Source organism: Miniopterus schreibersii (genome assembly GCF_964146895.1).
Source record: "Miniopterus schreibersii genome assembly, chromosome: 8".
NCBI classification, from domain to species: domain Eukaryota; kingdom Metazoa; phylum Chordata; class Mammalia; order Chiroptera; family Miniopteridae; genus Miniopterus; species Miniopterus schreibersii.
In genome coordinates, this window is record NC_138109.1 from 78,927,750 (window position 1) to 78,944,935 (window position 17,186).

Here is a 17,186-nt window from a genome sequence, read left to right on the forward strand (position 1 = left end):
AATAATACAAAATTTAAGAAGTTTTGTACATAAACTATTCAAGATTTCTCCAGCACTAACTGATACAAAGCACAATGAGATGGCACTTTTAGAGACAGCAGCTTCAGACCCAGGAAAGGGTGACGAGATGAGTTTCATATGGCTAAATCAGTGGCAAAAACATAATTTTCTTTCTTTCAAGGAGGCAGGAGAGCAAATAACTGGTTACTTCAACATAAGGGGCACATAATCCATTCTGTAAACCATTGGGAAGAGGGTAGAGATGGCACAAGGATTTGGTCCAGACGGAGAGGTCTCACCATTTAATTTGGTCACTTCTGATAAAAACAAAACAAAACAAAACAAAATTTCCCAAAGATACCTTAAAAGGTGAAACTTGATTGCCACTTTTTTTTGGGGGGGTGGGGGAAGCAACTCCTCCTGGAATCACCTTTCTGGTTTGGCTAGTACTCTGCACAAAGCAATGATCCCCCATAGTGGAGTCTTTCTCTGGGCTATTTGGCTCTCAGTAAGGCAGGCCCATGTCTATTTCCCTCCTCAATGGACAGGGCAATATGGATTAAGATGAAAAATTACCTCCTAAAAGTGAGAAAGGAATTAGACTGCTGCTTGAGAACTGTGGAATTATTTGGAATGTTTTACAAATGGTTGCCACATCAACAACAAAAAAGGTAATTACAAAATGTGTACATCACAACATGCTTTTAGAGACACTTTGCATTGTGCTCACATTCCCTTAAATGTTGTTCCCAAAGGTGCTCAGCCTCTAGCCCAATCAGAATCTCTGAGGAGAGGCAGAGACAGTTTTGGCGAAAAAGACAGGGGTGTGGGGGGGGGCTGGCAGTGAAAGGAGAAAGCAGCCTTCCAGTTAAAGATCAGCCCTCAGTTTAAAGGTCAGCTTCGAGCAGGCTGGCCTCAGGCAGAGTCAGGGTCAGAGGGAGGAGCAGCAGCAAGGCAGGACTAGGATGCTCTACATCTCATTCAGGTCAAGCAGAGTCTGGTCCAGCATCCTTTGTGTACAAAGATGTTCCTCTTTGGTGCATTTCAGTTTATCTTCCAAATCATCAATTGTCTTTTCCAGCTTGGCTACCAATCTCTCAGCAAACTCAGCACGGGTATCTGCCTCCTTGAGTTTGTCAGTAAGAATCTTTATCTCTTCCTCATATTTGTCTTCTTTTTGAGAGTACTTTTCTTCAGCAGCACTCAGACACTTCAGGTTCTGATCCATCAGTCTGATCTGCTCATCCATCTCTCGGCAACGGGACTCTGCCAGCTCAGCTCGTTCCTCTGTGCGTTCCAAGTCACCCTCAATAATCACCAGTTTACGAGCCACCTCTTCATACTTCCTATCTGCCTCTTCTGCAGTGTGCTTAGCTTCTTTGAGTTGGATTTCCTGGAGTTCCATCTTTTCTTCATCTTTTAAAGCTCGGTTTTCAATAACCTTCATACCTCTCTCGCTCTCATCGGCAGCTTTCTCAGCTTCCTCCAGCTTTTGCAGGGCATGGCCAGGCGCTCCTGAGCATGGTCCAGCTCCTCTTCAACCAGCTGGGTCCTACGGTTCAAGGAGGCCACCTCAGCCTCAGCCTCAGCCTCAGCCTGTTCCTGGGCCCGCTTTTCTCCCTCCACTTCCCACTGGAGGCGCTCGGCCCTCTCTTCTGCATCATCGGCCTGCTGCTGCAGAACTTGGATCTTGCGTTTCACCGCCTCAATGGTGGTGATCCCAGCCATGGTGCCCACCCAGCGTCTGCTCTCGTTCGGTTTCCTGCCTCCCTGATAAAGTTACTATAACTGGAACAGCTGGAACAATTGGAACCACTCCCTGATAAAATTAACCCAGTCATTCCCCAACAGCCATCTGCCTTTACAGAGGCAGATAGGAAAGTAAAAAGGGGTTTCACTACCCCTGCGTCTTTTAAGTCCTCGACGTGGCCTTCATCTCTGCAGCTCCCTCAGGAATAGGGCGCTGCTTTTATGTTTACTAGCCTGGCAGGGGTGGGAAGTTCCAGTGACTTCCATTGGATCCTTCCAAGCATAACGCTCCTTACCCCTCGTGGGTCAGACAGCCACGACTGGTATCCTCCAGTGGCTATGTACAGGCACAACTCAGAGATGTTGTGGGTTTGGGTCCAGGCCACTGCAGCGAAGTGAGTACCGCGATAAAGTGAGTCACAGTCTTTTGCTGGTGGAGGGTCTCGCCTTCAATTTGTAAAAAAAGGAAACATATGTGAAGTTCAATACAGAGAAGTTCAATAAAAGCAGGCATGTCTGGAAGACTATCCATTTACGTTCATGAAATGGGGAAGTGGCTACATGGTTGGTCCATGGGCCTCTTGGGCGCCCTGTGATTAGAAATCAGCCTAAAACTCCATGAGTCACAGGCCGCCACTCACCTGCATTTTCTTGCTGGCACAGTAGCATTGTGAGTCTCCAGGAATTCACGTAAAGCCAGAACAGTACTTAAATCCTGGAAAGCTCTGGGTAATTCCTTCTTCTCGGGGTTCTAACCACTCTAATGAAAGGCTCTTTGGGGGAAGGTTTCAGTAGATGCTTTATCACAAACACAAGGACTTTGTTTCTCTGGAGAACCCAGACTAATACTGATCCTGTAATCAGTTAGCCAAACAACACCGGGGGTCAACATACTCTATCGCTCCGCCTCGCTTCCCTTTCCCGTCAGTCCCCATTGCCATAGAGGTGCCTCCCTTATCTCTGGTGGCCACTGAGCATCTGCTACACCAAATGCCATCGCCTTATTGAAATCTCAGTGGCAGCAGGTTCCACTCTTATCACCTCAGAGTCCTGAAGAACACGGTGCTCCGCTCCTGTTCCTCAGCTTCATACTGAAGGTAGCGTCCCCTGGGCTTTCTAGGTGGATGCAGTGGGGGAGAGGGACCACTCCAAGATGAAACCACTCCAAGATGCCATCCTCTTTGTCTTCCTTCCTCTCCATCCTCCCACAGAAGTTCTGGCATCTCAACTTAATGAAAAACCTTGTGTCGAATGCAAAATTCAACGAACTAAGTAAGTATACTGTTAGAGCCACTTCCGAGCATACAAGCTAACATGTTAAATACAAAATCTCTGGTAATTAGCCTCATATCAAATTTTGCCTGATCTAAATTTGGAATGAATTTCTTAGAATCCATTCCTACATATAATCCTTGGGTTTCTGATAGTTTGAATTAGCAAAATATCACAATTTCTTTGAGTTATAAGCTCCTGAGTCAAACTTTGGACTTCTTTCTCCCTGGAGCATGCAGAGATCTGACCCTAATCATGGGTGGAGGAAACAAAGGGTAGTTGAGATAGGTCTTGAGATTGTCCCAGAATCTTTAAGCGAGGAGCAGCTGTCTCCATCAGCCACTGGCAAGGGTCTCAGAATGACTTAACGGTGCAATACTCTTAGCTTCATCTGACTCTACCCCCTTCCAAATGTCAAGGTCCCACTCCTGCCCAATCAAGATGCTAACATTCCCATAAGAGATTTGGTAAGGCTGTGACTTATACTTACAGAGTGATTCTGCAAACCACATAATTCAAATTTGTACCTGTTTTCAGGGAAGTCAGTCCTGAGTCTACAAGAAAGAATATTCTCTTAAGGCTGCCATAGAAACTTTCTAGTTTTTTCTATGACCATTTCAGTATACTCAGAAGCAACTGTCCCACCCCGCCCCCCAGTCCTTGTAGCCATCTTTACTATCATAAATGCCCAGTGTTATGAATGGCAGTGGGCACTTCATAAGAGCAACCACCGGGGGTGGTTGGATTACTTGCATTACCACCACATGCCAGGAATTACCACTGTCTCATTTCTCACTGGCAAGGACCTCAGCACTGACCCGATGCCCTGGGCTCCGCTATGAAATAATTCCCACGGGACAGGCTATAAAACGGCAAGTGATGCCAGCGCAGCTCTGCCCCGGCCAGTGGAGGAGGCCTGGGAATTAAAAACTTAACTCTGTTTTCTATTTTAAAATGTTTCTGTTAAATAATTCATTTACAGACACCTTCCTCCTCCCCTGTCCCTTCCAACCTTTTACACGCATTACAAAATTAATCAGACTGTTTTTCTGGACTCGCCCCTCAGCCACCGCGTCCTTTTCAAGTGGAAGGTTAGTTAGGACAGACCAAGTCCTGGGCAAACATTTAAAAGAATGTAAGTCACGTTCTCAGACCGCGATGAAAGAGAACTGGAACAAAATGCGCAAGACTGCGGGAGGGCGCACCGGGAAGAAGCAACCTGCCTGCAGAGGAACGGGCGGCTGAGCCGCGGTTAAGGCTCGGGGTGCGGGCCCCTGACGCTCGGTCCCCCGCTTTCGTTTCCTCACCTGTCAGATCAGAACCTGGGAAGCAAAAAACCACCCCCGGAGCCTGGCTCAGGGGAGGGGGCGCGGCCGCGCGGCCTGAGCACCCCGAGTCCCGGGGCGCCCTCCTTCCTGGGGGGCGAGCAGCCGGGCTCGCGGGGCCCGAGGAGGGGGCGCCCGTCTCCCCAGGGGGCCCCGAGGCCGGGGCGGAGCCCGCCCGCGGCGAGACCCCAGGAGCCGCAGGGTTCAGAGGAGCCCCGGGGCCCAGCCGCGCGCCCCCCGCACGGCCGTCGGTCCCGGGGCGGCCGTCGGTCCGAGGCGCTAAGCCAAGCGGAGCCGGGCGGTCCCCGCGCCCCGAGCCTTTGCCCCGCTGCCGGCGGAGCGGGGAGCGGGGGGCGCAGAGGGCAGGCTCCCCGCAGCCCACCCAGCTCTGCCTCGGCGGGGGCGCCCCCCGCGCCCGGGCGGCCCCCACAGACCCCCGCGGGCCCGGCGCCCCCGGGAGGGTGCGGGCGGGCCTCCAGGGGGGGGGGAGCTCCGCCCCGCCTCCGGGCCGCAGGGTCCCCAGGCCCTCGGTGACCCCTGGGCCGAGGTGGGAGCCGGGTCTGGGAGGGTGCGGGCACAGGCTGCGCCCCGCTCCTTCCCCCGGTGGACAGTCCCCGGGAGCCGCCGGCAGAGAGCCCCGGGACGGCGGGCTCCTGACCCGCACCCCGGCCTCCGGGGGCACCAGGCGGGGCAGGAAGGGGGGCCCCGGTCTGCGCCCCGACGCCCGCGCCCCCGGGGTTCCCACTGCTCAGCCCGCCCCCCGCGCCCCCCGCGGCCCCGCTGTCCCGGCCCCGGGGGAGGGGCGCGCAGGCGGGTAAGGGGCCCGAGCCCCACTCCTCTCTCTGGACGGGAGCTGGGGGGGTGGAGTCCCCCATACCCAAGGCTGGGGGCTCCACCCCCGGTCAGGGCGCCTACAGGAAACCAGCACCAAATGCATAAATAAGTGAAACAACAAGTCAGTGTCCCTCTGTCTGTCTCTCTCCCTTCCTCACTCCCTCTAAAAATCAATAAAATATGTAAATAGGGTTTCCCCCCAAAATGCGTACACACTTTAACGGCCGATGGCTGCTCAATGAAAATGAAATGTATTTTAATAAACTCTGCCTTCATAAGTATTCAGAGTGTGTGCGCACATTTTTTCCGACACCCTGTACAGAAGACCTCCCCAACCTGGCTCAGCCTGGAGGAGAACTGTGCGCTTTCTCGAGTGTCCTTGGGAAAAGCGGTTTTGTAAGCAGATAATTATAATGCAGCACACTGCGATTATCATAAAGGCCCGTGCAAAGGTTTGTGCGAGTTCAGAAAGAGGAACGTTCACTCTTCCCGGGAAGTTGAAGGAGGTTCCACGGAGATAGCAGGGCTGACAGAGGAGCAGGCCTTTGGGCGACAGGAGTGACGGGGATTTCACAGAACAGCAGAGCCGGAGGCTGGAAGCGGGGAAGTGCAGACCCTATTTGAGACCAGTGTCGCGATTTTCAGATGATGTGTCTACGTTGGAAGCACAAAAGAATAATCTGAAAAATACTGGAGCTAACTAGACTTCAGCAAAGTGGCTGGTTACAGAATATAGTATGTGAGAAAAATCCATTTTTAAAAAATTCTAGAAGTAAGCAGTTAGTAAATATAATGGGAAGAATCTCCTCTTGGTAACAACAGCAACAATAAACAAAAGACCACGAAACAAGCATGTAGGATATAGATGAATGGAACTACAATCTCTTCTATATTCACATATATTGTATATATTATGTACGGATAATATATTAAATATAATGAAGACATAATTCTGGGTAGAAAGACACAGATATACACAAAGCTTCAGTGTGTAATGAGAGGGCGTATATCTAGTCCACGCAATGCCCATGCATCCTCAGGGAAGAGCAGAAGAACAGCTGATCACCGGTGGAATGAGTATAAAGTAAGATCTCCACCTTGCAACATACTCCAAAATGCATTCCCAAACGATTCCTCATTATTTTGTTTTTCTTTCCCTCCCTGGTAACTGAATCTTGCCAGAGTCCTCGGTGAGCCAGTCCCAGTATCTCCAGGCAAGGTCCCCAGCAAGGATGGAACCCCGTGGGCTCTGATCCTGCAAACCCCAATTCTGCGTGAGTTCATTAGTGAGGAAAACCTGGAGAATTTTTGTCATATCCTCAGTCATGGATGCCTAGAGTATTAAGGTTAAAAACAGCAACCAATTTGCAGAGTAAGGAACTGTTCAACACAGATATCACAGGTCTTTTTACCTATGCTTTCTCCCTCTGTCAAGGGTTAGATTGTGTCCCCTAAGAAGATATGTTGAAGTCCTATTTCCCCCACACACACCATGCTTCATAATGTGACTTTATTTTGAACTAGAATCACTGCAGATTGGTTAAACTAGAATGAAGTCACACTGGGTTAGAATGGGCCCTTCATCCCATGTAACACCGTCTCTATAAGAAGACGGCCACCTGACAGCAGAGACACAGGGGATGGCCCGTGAAGACAGAGGCCGAGACTGGAGAGATGCATCTATACCCAAAGGATGCTGAGCATTGCCAGCAATGGGACAGGTTCTGCCTCAGAGAGACTCAGACAGACTAACCCTGCCAACACCTCCACTGCGGGCTCTGTTGTTGGAACCACGCAGTTTGTGCTGCTTACAGCAGCCCTAGGAAACGAACACCCTCCAACAGGGAGAAATACTGTTCAGGCATTGTTTGAGGGCATTCTTTCAAAGTCTACTAACCAATAAACATACGACTTTTAAAGGAGTCGGTAAACGTAGACTTTTAATTCTGGAAGGCTGACTGGGCAGAGGCTACGAGGCTGTTGGCAGGCACGTGGAGAAGCCCAGCCTCCCTCCTCCCAACATCACCCTGGCTCCCCCTCGGAACACCAAACACAGGCTGGCTGGCTTCCCAGCAGCTGCCCCCAGGGGAAGCCACCCACGCTCCCTCCTTACTGTGGGGCTGCAGTTGCCTGAGGAGGAAAATGCCTCCCAAACAGCACAGAAAAGGAAGGTGAGGCACGTGCACAGAGGGAGCTTAGGGTGTGGCATTTACCGACCAGCCCCACCCACTTGCTCTGACAAAATTTACAGGAAAATCCCATCCTTCAAACCTGCCCAGGGGCTCTGGACAGTTTAGATTTTCCAGCTGTAATTTCTGACTGCTACGATGAAAATAACCATCAGCTATTGAAGAGGAAGGGAAAGTTCCTTGTCCCTCCTGTAAGTTTTCTATAGATAAGAGAAGCTGGTGGAGAAATCACACCAAAGAGTCAAGTTGAGGTGGGAATCTCATCGCTCCTACCAGCCTCTGATTAGGCCGATGGGGCAGATCCTTCCCTCTGGTACACGCAGGGTCCCCTGCCATTGTTTCAGCTTTCTGTGCCTTCTCTTTCTGCCACAAAGATTTCACCCAGGTGCTTCCTCTCTTTGAAACACTTTCCCATTTTGAAAGCTCATGCATCAGGTCTCAGGTGAGCATAATCTCCTGGAGGAAATCATCAAACACCCCATTCCTTCTGCTCAGAATTCTAGGTAGTGGGCAGTTACAAGTTAATGATAGCCCTGAATGATGATGCATAAGTTCAGGGTTTCCAGAAAGAGCCTAAACATACTGAAATCCTCCAGTACAAAGGAACTCCATCCTTTACAGTCCATGGGTAAAATGGAAAAAAGGAAAAAATAACCAAAAAGGGGAAATGCTTGAGGAAAGAAAGAAAGCAGGGTCATCACCAGTAAAACCATCAGCTACCCTGAGGGCATCAACTCACCCAGGTCTTGGAGTTTAGACCACATGCAAGGACTGGCACCTGGAGCTTAGACCACATGCAAGGACTGGTACCTGGAGCTTAGACCACATGCAGGGATGGGCACCTAGAGCTTAGGCCACATGCAGGGACGGGCACCTAGAGCCTAGACCACATGAAGGGACTGGCACCTAAAGCTTGGAGCACTGGAAAGAGACTCCAGTTCAGAGCCAGAAGTAAGATGAGAGACCCATTTTTATTTTTATTTTTTAATCCTCACTCCAGGATTTTTTTTCCATTGTATTTCAGAGACAGTGGAAAGGAGAGAGAAAGAGAGAGATTGATGTGAGAGAGACACATTGATTGCCCGCCACCTCCATGCTCCCTGACCAGGGCAGGACGGAGCCTGCAACCGAGGTACATGCCCTTGGCCGGAATCAAGCCCGGGACCTTTCAGTTTGCAAGCTAATGCTCTAACCATTGAGCCAAACCTGCAAGAGCTGAGAGACCCATTTTTAAAACTGCCCCCCCCAACCCACAAAAGGTACACCTTAAGGAAACAATGAGTTAGAAAAATAAAATCAGCATAGGGTGGAGACAACATAAAAAAGTGTATCTTATCTTGGCCGTGGCTCCTGATGGAGGCAGGGGAGTCTCAGAAACCTCAGAGGCCCGAGCACCTATGAATATGGGCCTGTCCTCACATTATTGACAAGAGAGAAAAAAAATTTAAGATAAGCGCTTTAATTTAAAGTGAGATAGTGCTTGGCCAACATGGCTCAGTGGTTGAGCACTGACCTATGACCCAGGAGATCTTGGTTCAATTCCCATTCAGGGCCCATGCCCGGGTTGCAGACCCAATCTCCAGCAGGGGGGGGGAGGCAGAACAATGACTCTCTTATCATTGGTGTTTCTCTCTATCTCTCCCTTCTGCTCTCTGAAATCAATAAAGATATATTAAAAAAACAAAACAAAAGTTTCTTTAAAGTGAGATAGCAAAAGAGCAAGATGGTGGCAGGTTGAATCGAAGCTGCAATGACACTCTCCCAGGACCAAACAGGAATTACAACTAAAATATAAAAAACCATCCTGAATAATCAGCTGCAACTGAAGACTGGCTGGAGAGCACCCTCATAACCAAGGACCTAAAGTGGAGACTGCACAGAGACTGGTAGGAAGTGTGGGGGCAAAAGAGGGCTGGTTGGGCTCCCACAGGCAGCGGTTGAAGGCCTGAAGGGACATCTCAGCTGTGGGGCGGTTCCCACTGAGAACTCTGGGGCTTAACCCCAAGCTGGGCTTCTGAGCCCAAAGCACCAGAACTGAAAAAGATGCCAATATAACATTTGGCTGTGAAAAGGAGTAGGGTTTCCATCTGCCAGGGAGAGATGACTGGAAATGCAGGTACCCTCTTAAAGGGCCAACACACAAAGTTTCATGTGCAACCACTCATCTTGGGCTCCAACAGAGGGAGGGCAGAGTGGTCTAGAGCTATGTGAGGAGAATCCAGGGGTGCTGGCAGGGGAATAGAGCTCAGAGGGCAGCCATCTGGATCCCTGTGCTGAATCATTCTCCCATACTGCAGAGGACATCTTTCACAGGTAGACATTTACCTTCCAAGCAGCTTTTGTCTGAGGGGAAAGCAACTGCCCCATCCTGCTGGAAAACTTCTAGCCCCACCCCGTGGAGTTTCTACAGACCGAGGCTCATTAAGAGACTGAATAACAGCCTCTGGGTGCTTTAAGTCTTCACCTGATTTGCTGCTGGACCCAGGGCTTGGAAAAGCAGACCTTGGTGCAAATCTTGGTCCTGTCCAAACATACCTAGCCTTAACAGAAGGAACCACAAGCTGTGGAGTGTGGGAAACTTCAAACAGGATACTCAGGACCAGTCACAAACAGCATCTGGCATTGGCCTGCATCAGAGACAATCCAAAAGACTGGGAGTCCTAGCAGATCTACCTAATAAATAGAAAAAATCCAAATAGGCAGCCAAAATGGGGAAACAAAAAGCAAGCCCCAAAATAAAAAACAAGAGAATTCTCCAGAAGGAGAGCTAAATGAAATGGAGATAAGCAATCTATCAGATAGAGAGTTCAGAATAATGATTGTAAGGATGCTCAACAGCATGAGAAAAGAAATGGAAACTATGAAGGAAATTAAGAATGACATAGTAGAAATAAAAGAAAACATTGGAAGGAGTAAACAGCAGATTAGGTGAGGCTGAGGATCAGAGCAGTGAATTAGAAGACAGGGTAGAAAAAAATCAATAGGAGAACCAAAAAGGAAAAACAATTAAAAAACAGGAGGATACTTCAAGGGAGCTGTGGGACAACATGAAAGGTAACAATATTTGAATGATAGGTGTGCCAGAAGGGGAAGAAAGTGAACAAGGGCTAGAGAACCTGTTTGAAGAAATAATGGCAGAAAACTTCCCTAACCTGGTGAAGAAGAAAGTCACACAAGTTCAGGAGGCACAGAGTCCCAACCAAGAATAACCCAAAGAAACCCATGCCCAGACACATCATAATTAAAATGCCAAAATTTCAAGACAAAGAGAGAATCTTAAAGGCAGCAAGAGAAAAGAATCTGTTACTTACAAAGGAGCTCCTATTAGGCTGTAAGCTAATTTCCCATCAGAAACTCTATAGGCCAGAAGGGAATGGCACAAGGTAATCAAGGTAATGCAAAACAAGGATCTGAAACCAAGACTACTCTATCCAGCAAGGCTATCACTCAAAATAGATGATGAAATAAAGAGCTTCTCAGACCAAAAAAAAAAAAGGCTAAAGGTGTTTATTACCACCAAACCAACATTGCAAGAAATGTTAAAGGGACTGCTGTAATAAGTTGAAATAGAAAGAGAAACATAGGCATAAAGAAATAAAATGGCAAGAGATAAGTATCTATCAATAATAACCTTTAATATAAATGGATTAAAGATTCCAATCAAAGGACATAGGGTAGATGAATGGATAAGAAAACAAGACCCAAATTATATGTTGTCTACAAGAGATCAACCTTAGAACAAAAGATTCACACAGGCTGATAAAAAACAACAAAAAACTTCTGTAGGACTTTAAAGGAGAGATTACAGTAATACAGTCACAATAGGGGACTTTAACACCCCACTGACTTTACTGGATAGATCTTTCACCCAAAAGTCAACAAGGAAACAGTGACTCTAAATGACACACTAGATCAGGTAGATTTAATTGACATTTACAGAACATTTCACCCCAAAGCTGCAGAATATACATTCCTCAAGTGCACATGGGACATTCTCAAAGATAGACCACATGTTAGGACACAAAACAAGTCTCTACAAGTTCAAAAAGACTGAAATCACATCAAGCATCTTCTCGGACATTTACACCATGGAATACTATGCAGCTGTAAAAATGAAGGATCCTTTACCCTTTGAGACAGCATGGTGGGACCTGGAGAGGATTATGCTAAGCGAAATAAGCCAGTCAGAGAAAGACAAGTACCACATGATCTCACTCCTATGTGGAATCTAATGAACAAAATAAACTGATGCACAAAATAGATCCAGAGACGTAGAAGCATGGAACAGACTGAGGAATCTCAGAGGGAAGGCAAGGATGGGTGGGAAGAGATTTACCTAAGAACTTATATGCATATATACATAACCCATGGACACAGATGATATTGTGGTGAAGGCCTGGGGAAGGAGTGCATGGTGGAGGGGATCAATCGGGGGGGAAAGGGAGTATTTGTAATACTTTCAAAGATAGAGATAAATTTTAAAAATAAATAAATAAAATGAGATAGCAAAAACATGAAATAAAAATAAACCTGAATCCAATCAAGCTTCTAAAACTCATGTCAAGTATATCAGAGGGAGGCATACAGCAAACCTTAGACTGGAAAACTACAGGTTAAATAATCTAGTTTTTTCAATGAATGGATTACAAGGGGGGAAAGTGATGAAGAAGAAACTTACTGAGCAAATCAACCAATGGCAATGTAAAAGACCTTATTTGGATCATGGTTCAAATAAATATATAGTAAAAAATTGTGACTTTCATAAGGTGATTGAAATTGAACACTTTCTGAATATTGGATGATATTAAGAAATTATCGTTCATTTTTAGGTGTGATGATGATACCATGTTTTTGATTTTTAAGTAGTTATCTATTAGAAATACATAGTAAAATATTTGTGGATACAATTACATGATGTTGGAATTTACTCATAATAATATGTGAGAGGGCGATGGGTGGGGGTTTATCAATGAAATTAGATTAGCCATGAGTTTACAGTTGCCAGCTAGGGGATGGACACATGGGGTGTTATACTATCCTTTCTGTTGTTGTACATGTTAGAAATTTTCTATCATGAGTTAAAAATAAAAAAATAAAACAAAGTGAACCAAATCTGACAATGTTTCAAGGTAACTCAAGAAAAATGATACAAATCCTTTCTGAAGACATTTACCTTCTTCAGAGTCCTCAGAAGTCTCCTATTGGTAGTGTTCCTACAAATACAAGTTCACAGTTGAAATGCACGTGACAAAAAGAGGTTTCAAGACCAAGACTGTGAAGAAAAAGCTGTAGAGTCAACATAAATATGTTAAAGATGCTTAAAGATATTAAATAGATAATTGTAAACATGAAAAAAAGATTAAGAAACTATATTTGAAAAGAGCAAGATAATTAATTCTATCAATAGCAGCTTGTTGCAGACTAACTTTTCGACAGTAAAACTATTAGATCTGTTTGAAGGCACCAAGTCCATGTGAATTCACACGGCAATGACCTGGACAGAAGGGAGATCCAGAGACGTGAGCCTAGTGTTTGAGGTTGCTTTTCCTCTCAAGGCAGCTGTCAAATCCCAAAGCAGTGATGAGAAATGCATTGGTTTCTGACAGTTTGACAGTTTCTAGGAACAGGAGCTGCTCAGGAAGAGGTATTTATCCTAGCCTTTCACTTGGGATTTGGAGGGGCTACACCCTAGGACAACAGCACTCAGAGTTTTTAGTCTCAGGATCTCTTTACAATAAACTCATTACATGTTAACATAAATAATATATTTTATGAAACATAGATATATTTTCTGAAACAAAAATATTAGAAGACTGGCTTTGTTTTACATTTTTGCAAGTCTCTTTAATGTCTGAATTAATAAAAGACTGGGATTCTCATATCTGCTTCTCATTCTTTGTGGTATATTGTTTTGCTTGAAATATATAAAGAAAATCTGACCTTACAAAAATATATACACAGAAAAGAGTGGAATATTTAGTAGCTTTGAAAGATAATTGAGGATATGTTTCTTTGATGCTACACCAAAATTCATTAAATGGTAGTTTCTTCAAAGATTGTCGAAATGTGGACTCTGCAATCATATCGAAGATCTTTTCATATTCTTGTACTTTAAAATAATTGGCCTATCTTGCACTGAGAATAATTTTTTATCTATGCATAATTTTTAACATATATTGGTCATTTAAAAGATATTGGTTCACTGAGTTACACAGATCTCCAAATGTTGAAACATTTCATTATATAATATCCAAAACTCACATGTATTAATATCACTGCAATATCTTCAGAAAAGTCTTTAACCATAGTTTATCTACTAGATTTTATTGAGTAAAAATAATGTTTTATTAAAGAGAGTAGCTAGGCCTGGTCAGCACTGTTCAGTGGTTGAGCGGCAACCTATGAACCGGGAGGTCACAGCTCGATTCCTGGTCAGGGCACATGCCGGGCTTGAGGGGTCTATCCCCAGTGGGGGTTGTGTAGGAAGCAGCTGATCAATGACTCTCTCTCATCATTGATGCTTCTATCTCTCTCCCCCTCTCCCTTCCTCTCTCTGAAATCAATAAAAACATTTTTTTTAAAAAGCAAATCATTGAAAAAGAGAGAGATCAGCTACTTCAGTACACAACTCAATTTCACACATTTTTTCTCTAGACATCTTACTTCTGTATACAACAGAAATGTATTACATGTATGTCCAGTTTTGTCACATAGAATATTAAGGGTTGAAACTTAATAAAATTAATCATTTCTCCTGTCCATCAAGGGGATTCTTAAGTAAAACTGGCTTTTATTTTCTTTTTACCGAAAGTGGATGGTTTGGCACCATTGGCTTGATTTATGTTAAAGTGTGAATGCTAAAGCACCAATGACATATTACCATCAGTGCACATTTCCACTTAGCAGGGGGAAAATCCAAATGCATTAGTGTTACTATCAAATAGTTTTGACCTGTGGTCCTCAGGGACGCCTAGAGATCCAAAGACTGCATTTGAGGATCACTCCCTAGGAATAGGGGTGAACCAGACACAAACCAGCCCTCTTAAGAGAGGCAGCCCAGCATTAAATCAGCTCAATCCCTGTTGGCCCGAAGTAAAAGTAAATCCTCTCTATAAGTTGATATCTTCTGGAACTTCAACTTATCTCTACAATAGTTTATGTATAATATCTGTCACTCAACCAAAAATAACCAATACATGAGAAGACAAGGCATAACTGAAAACCAAGAAAAAATGACAGACAATAAATGGACTCATAGAGGTTCCAAATCATGAACTTAACAAAAAAGTGTTGAAGATAACCACACATGATCTATTTAATGAAATAAAAGACAAGAGGTAGATATTCAGCAAACAACTAGAAGCTACTTTTTCAAAAAGCAAATGGAGATCTAAAACTAAAAATAATATAACTGAAATTAAGTACACAAAGGATGGATGGAGCACCAAATTAAACAAGTTGAAGACAAAGTTTGTAAACTAGACGATAAGTTAAAAATGTGGAGTAAAGCAAGAAGTTATATATGTAAAAACACAGGAAAGAGACTAAGAAGACACATGGGATCTAATATACATATACATGGAGTTACAGAAGAAAAGGAGAGCAAGATGGCGTAAATCATATTTTAAAACTTAACCTCTGAGAATTTTTTTAAAAGTAATGAAAAACATCAGTTTACAGATACAGAAAGCACTTAAACTCCCCAAACAGAAGGAAACATATAAAAAGAACCACACCTAGCACGTCATATTAAAATTGCTGAATACTAACCCGACACACAAAAAACAAATAATCCAATTAAAAATGGGCAAAGGAACTGAATAGACACTTTTCCAAAGAGGACATACAGATGGCCAAAAGACATGAAAAAATGCTTAATGTCACTATCATCAGATAGATGCAAATTAAAACCACAGTGAGATATCACCTCACACTTGTCAGAATGGCTACCATCAACAAATCAACAAAGAGCAAGCACTGGTGAGGATGTGGGGAAAAGGGAACCCTCGTGCAGTGTTGGTGGGGATGTAGACTGGTGCAGTCACTGTAGAAAGCAGTAAGGAGTTGCCACAAAAAATTAAAAATGGAACTGCCTTATGATCCAGTAATCCCACTTCTGGGAATTTATCCAAAGAAACCCGAAACACTAATTTGAAAAAATATATGCACTCCTACGTTCATTGCAGCATTATTTACAATAGCCAATAAGATTGCATCGGGTAACATGGACATTTTAATGATGTTCATTTTTCCAATCCATGAACATGGTATATGCTTCCAATTGTTTGTATCTTCCTCTGTTTCCTTTTTCAATGTCCTATAGTTTTCTGAGTACAGGTCTCTTACCTCCTAGATTAAGTTTATTGCCAGGTTTGTTTGTTTGTTTATCTATTGCAATCCTAAATGGGATTTTTTTTTTTTTTTTTAGTTTCTTTTTCTGAGAATTCATTATTGGTGTATAAAAATGCCATCAATTTCTAGATGTTAATTTTGTTTGCTGCTGCTTTGCCAAATTCATTTATCAGTCCTAGTAGTTTTTTGGTGGAGTCTTTAAGGTTTTCTATGTACAATATCATGTCACCTGTGAATAATGAAAGTTTTACTTCCTCCTTTCCAATTCAGATGGCTTTTATTTCTTCTTCTTGTCTGATTGCTGTGGCTAGGACTTCCAGTACTGTGTTGAATAGGAGTGGTGAAAGGGATACATCCCTGTCTTGTTCCTGATTCTAAGGGAAACACTTTATTTTTTGCCCATTGCGTATGCTGTTGGCTGTAGGTTTGTCATACATAACCTTTATTTATTGATTTTTTAAAATATATCTTTATTGATTTCAGAGAGAGGAAAGAAGATGAGAGAGAGATGGAAACATCAATGATGAGAGAGTCATTGATCGGCTGCCTCTTGCACGCCCCCGACTGGGGATCAAGCCCGCAACCTGAGCATGTGCCCTGGCTGGGAATCGAACCCCGATCGCCTGGATCCTAGGTCAACGCTCAACCGCTGAGCCATGCCCGGCTGGGCCATAACCTTTATTATGGTGAGATATAGTCCTTCTATTCCCACTTTGCTGAGAGGTTTTATCATAAATGGGGGCTGGTTTTTGTCGAAGGCTTTTTCTACATCTATTGATATGATCATGTGATTTTTATCCTTCATTTTCCTTATGTGATGTATCATGTTTATTGATTTGTGAATTATGTACCAGCCTTGCATCCTTGGGATAAATCCCACTTGGTCATAGTGTATGATCTTCATAATGTTTTGCTGGATCCAGTTTGCTAATATTTTGTTAGGTATTTTACCATCTATGTTCATCAGGAATATTGGCTGTAATTTTCTTTCTTTGTAGTGTTTTGGAATTAGGATAATGCTGAGCTTGTGAAAAGATCTTGGAAGTCGTCCCTCCTCTGAATTTTTTGGGAATAGTTTGATGAAGATAGGTGATAGTTCTTTGAATATTTAGCAAAGCTCACCTGTGAAGCCATTCAGTCCAGGACTTTGGTTTGCTGGGAGTCTTTTGATTACTCCTTTAATTTCATTAGATGTTATAGACCTATTCAGGTTTTCTGATTCTTCCTGACTGAGTTGTGGAAGATTGTATGTTTCTAGGAATTTGTCATTTTTGCCCAGGTTGTCCAGTTTATTGGCGTATAGATGTTCAAAGTGTCTCCTTACAATCCCTTGTATTTCTGTGATGTCACTTGTTACTTTACCTCTTTTATTTCTGATTTTATTTATTTGGGTCCTCTCTCTTTGTTTTGGATAATGCTGGCTAAAATTCCATCAATTTTGTTTACCTTTTCAAAGAACCAGCTC

At 44.2% G+C, this 17,186-nt stretch overlaps 1 pseudogene across 1 annotated transcript; it reads right to left on the minus strand.

Moving 5' to 3' along the window:
• Positions 1–836: 836 nt before the first annotated feature.
• Positions 837–1,759, minus strand: LOC308560599 (tropomyosin alpha-3 chain pseudogene; annotated as a pseudogene). Its single transcript has one exon. The product of its transcript is annotated as a tropomyosin alpha-3 chain pseudogene (transcript).
• Between the last annotated feature and the right edge of the window lie 15,427 nt (positions 1,760–17,186).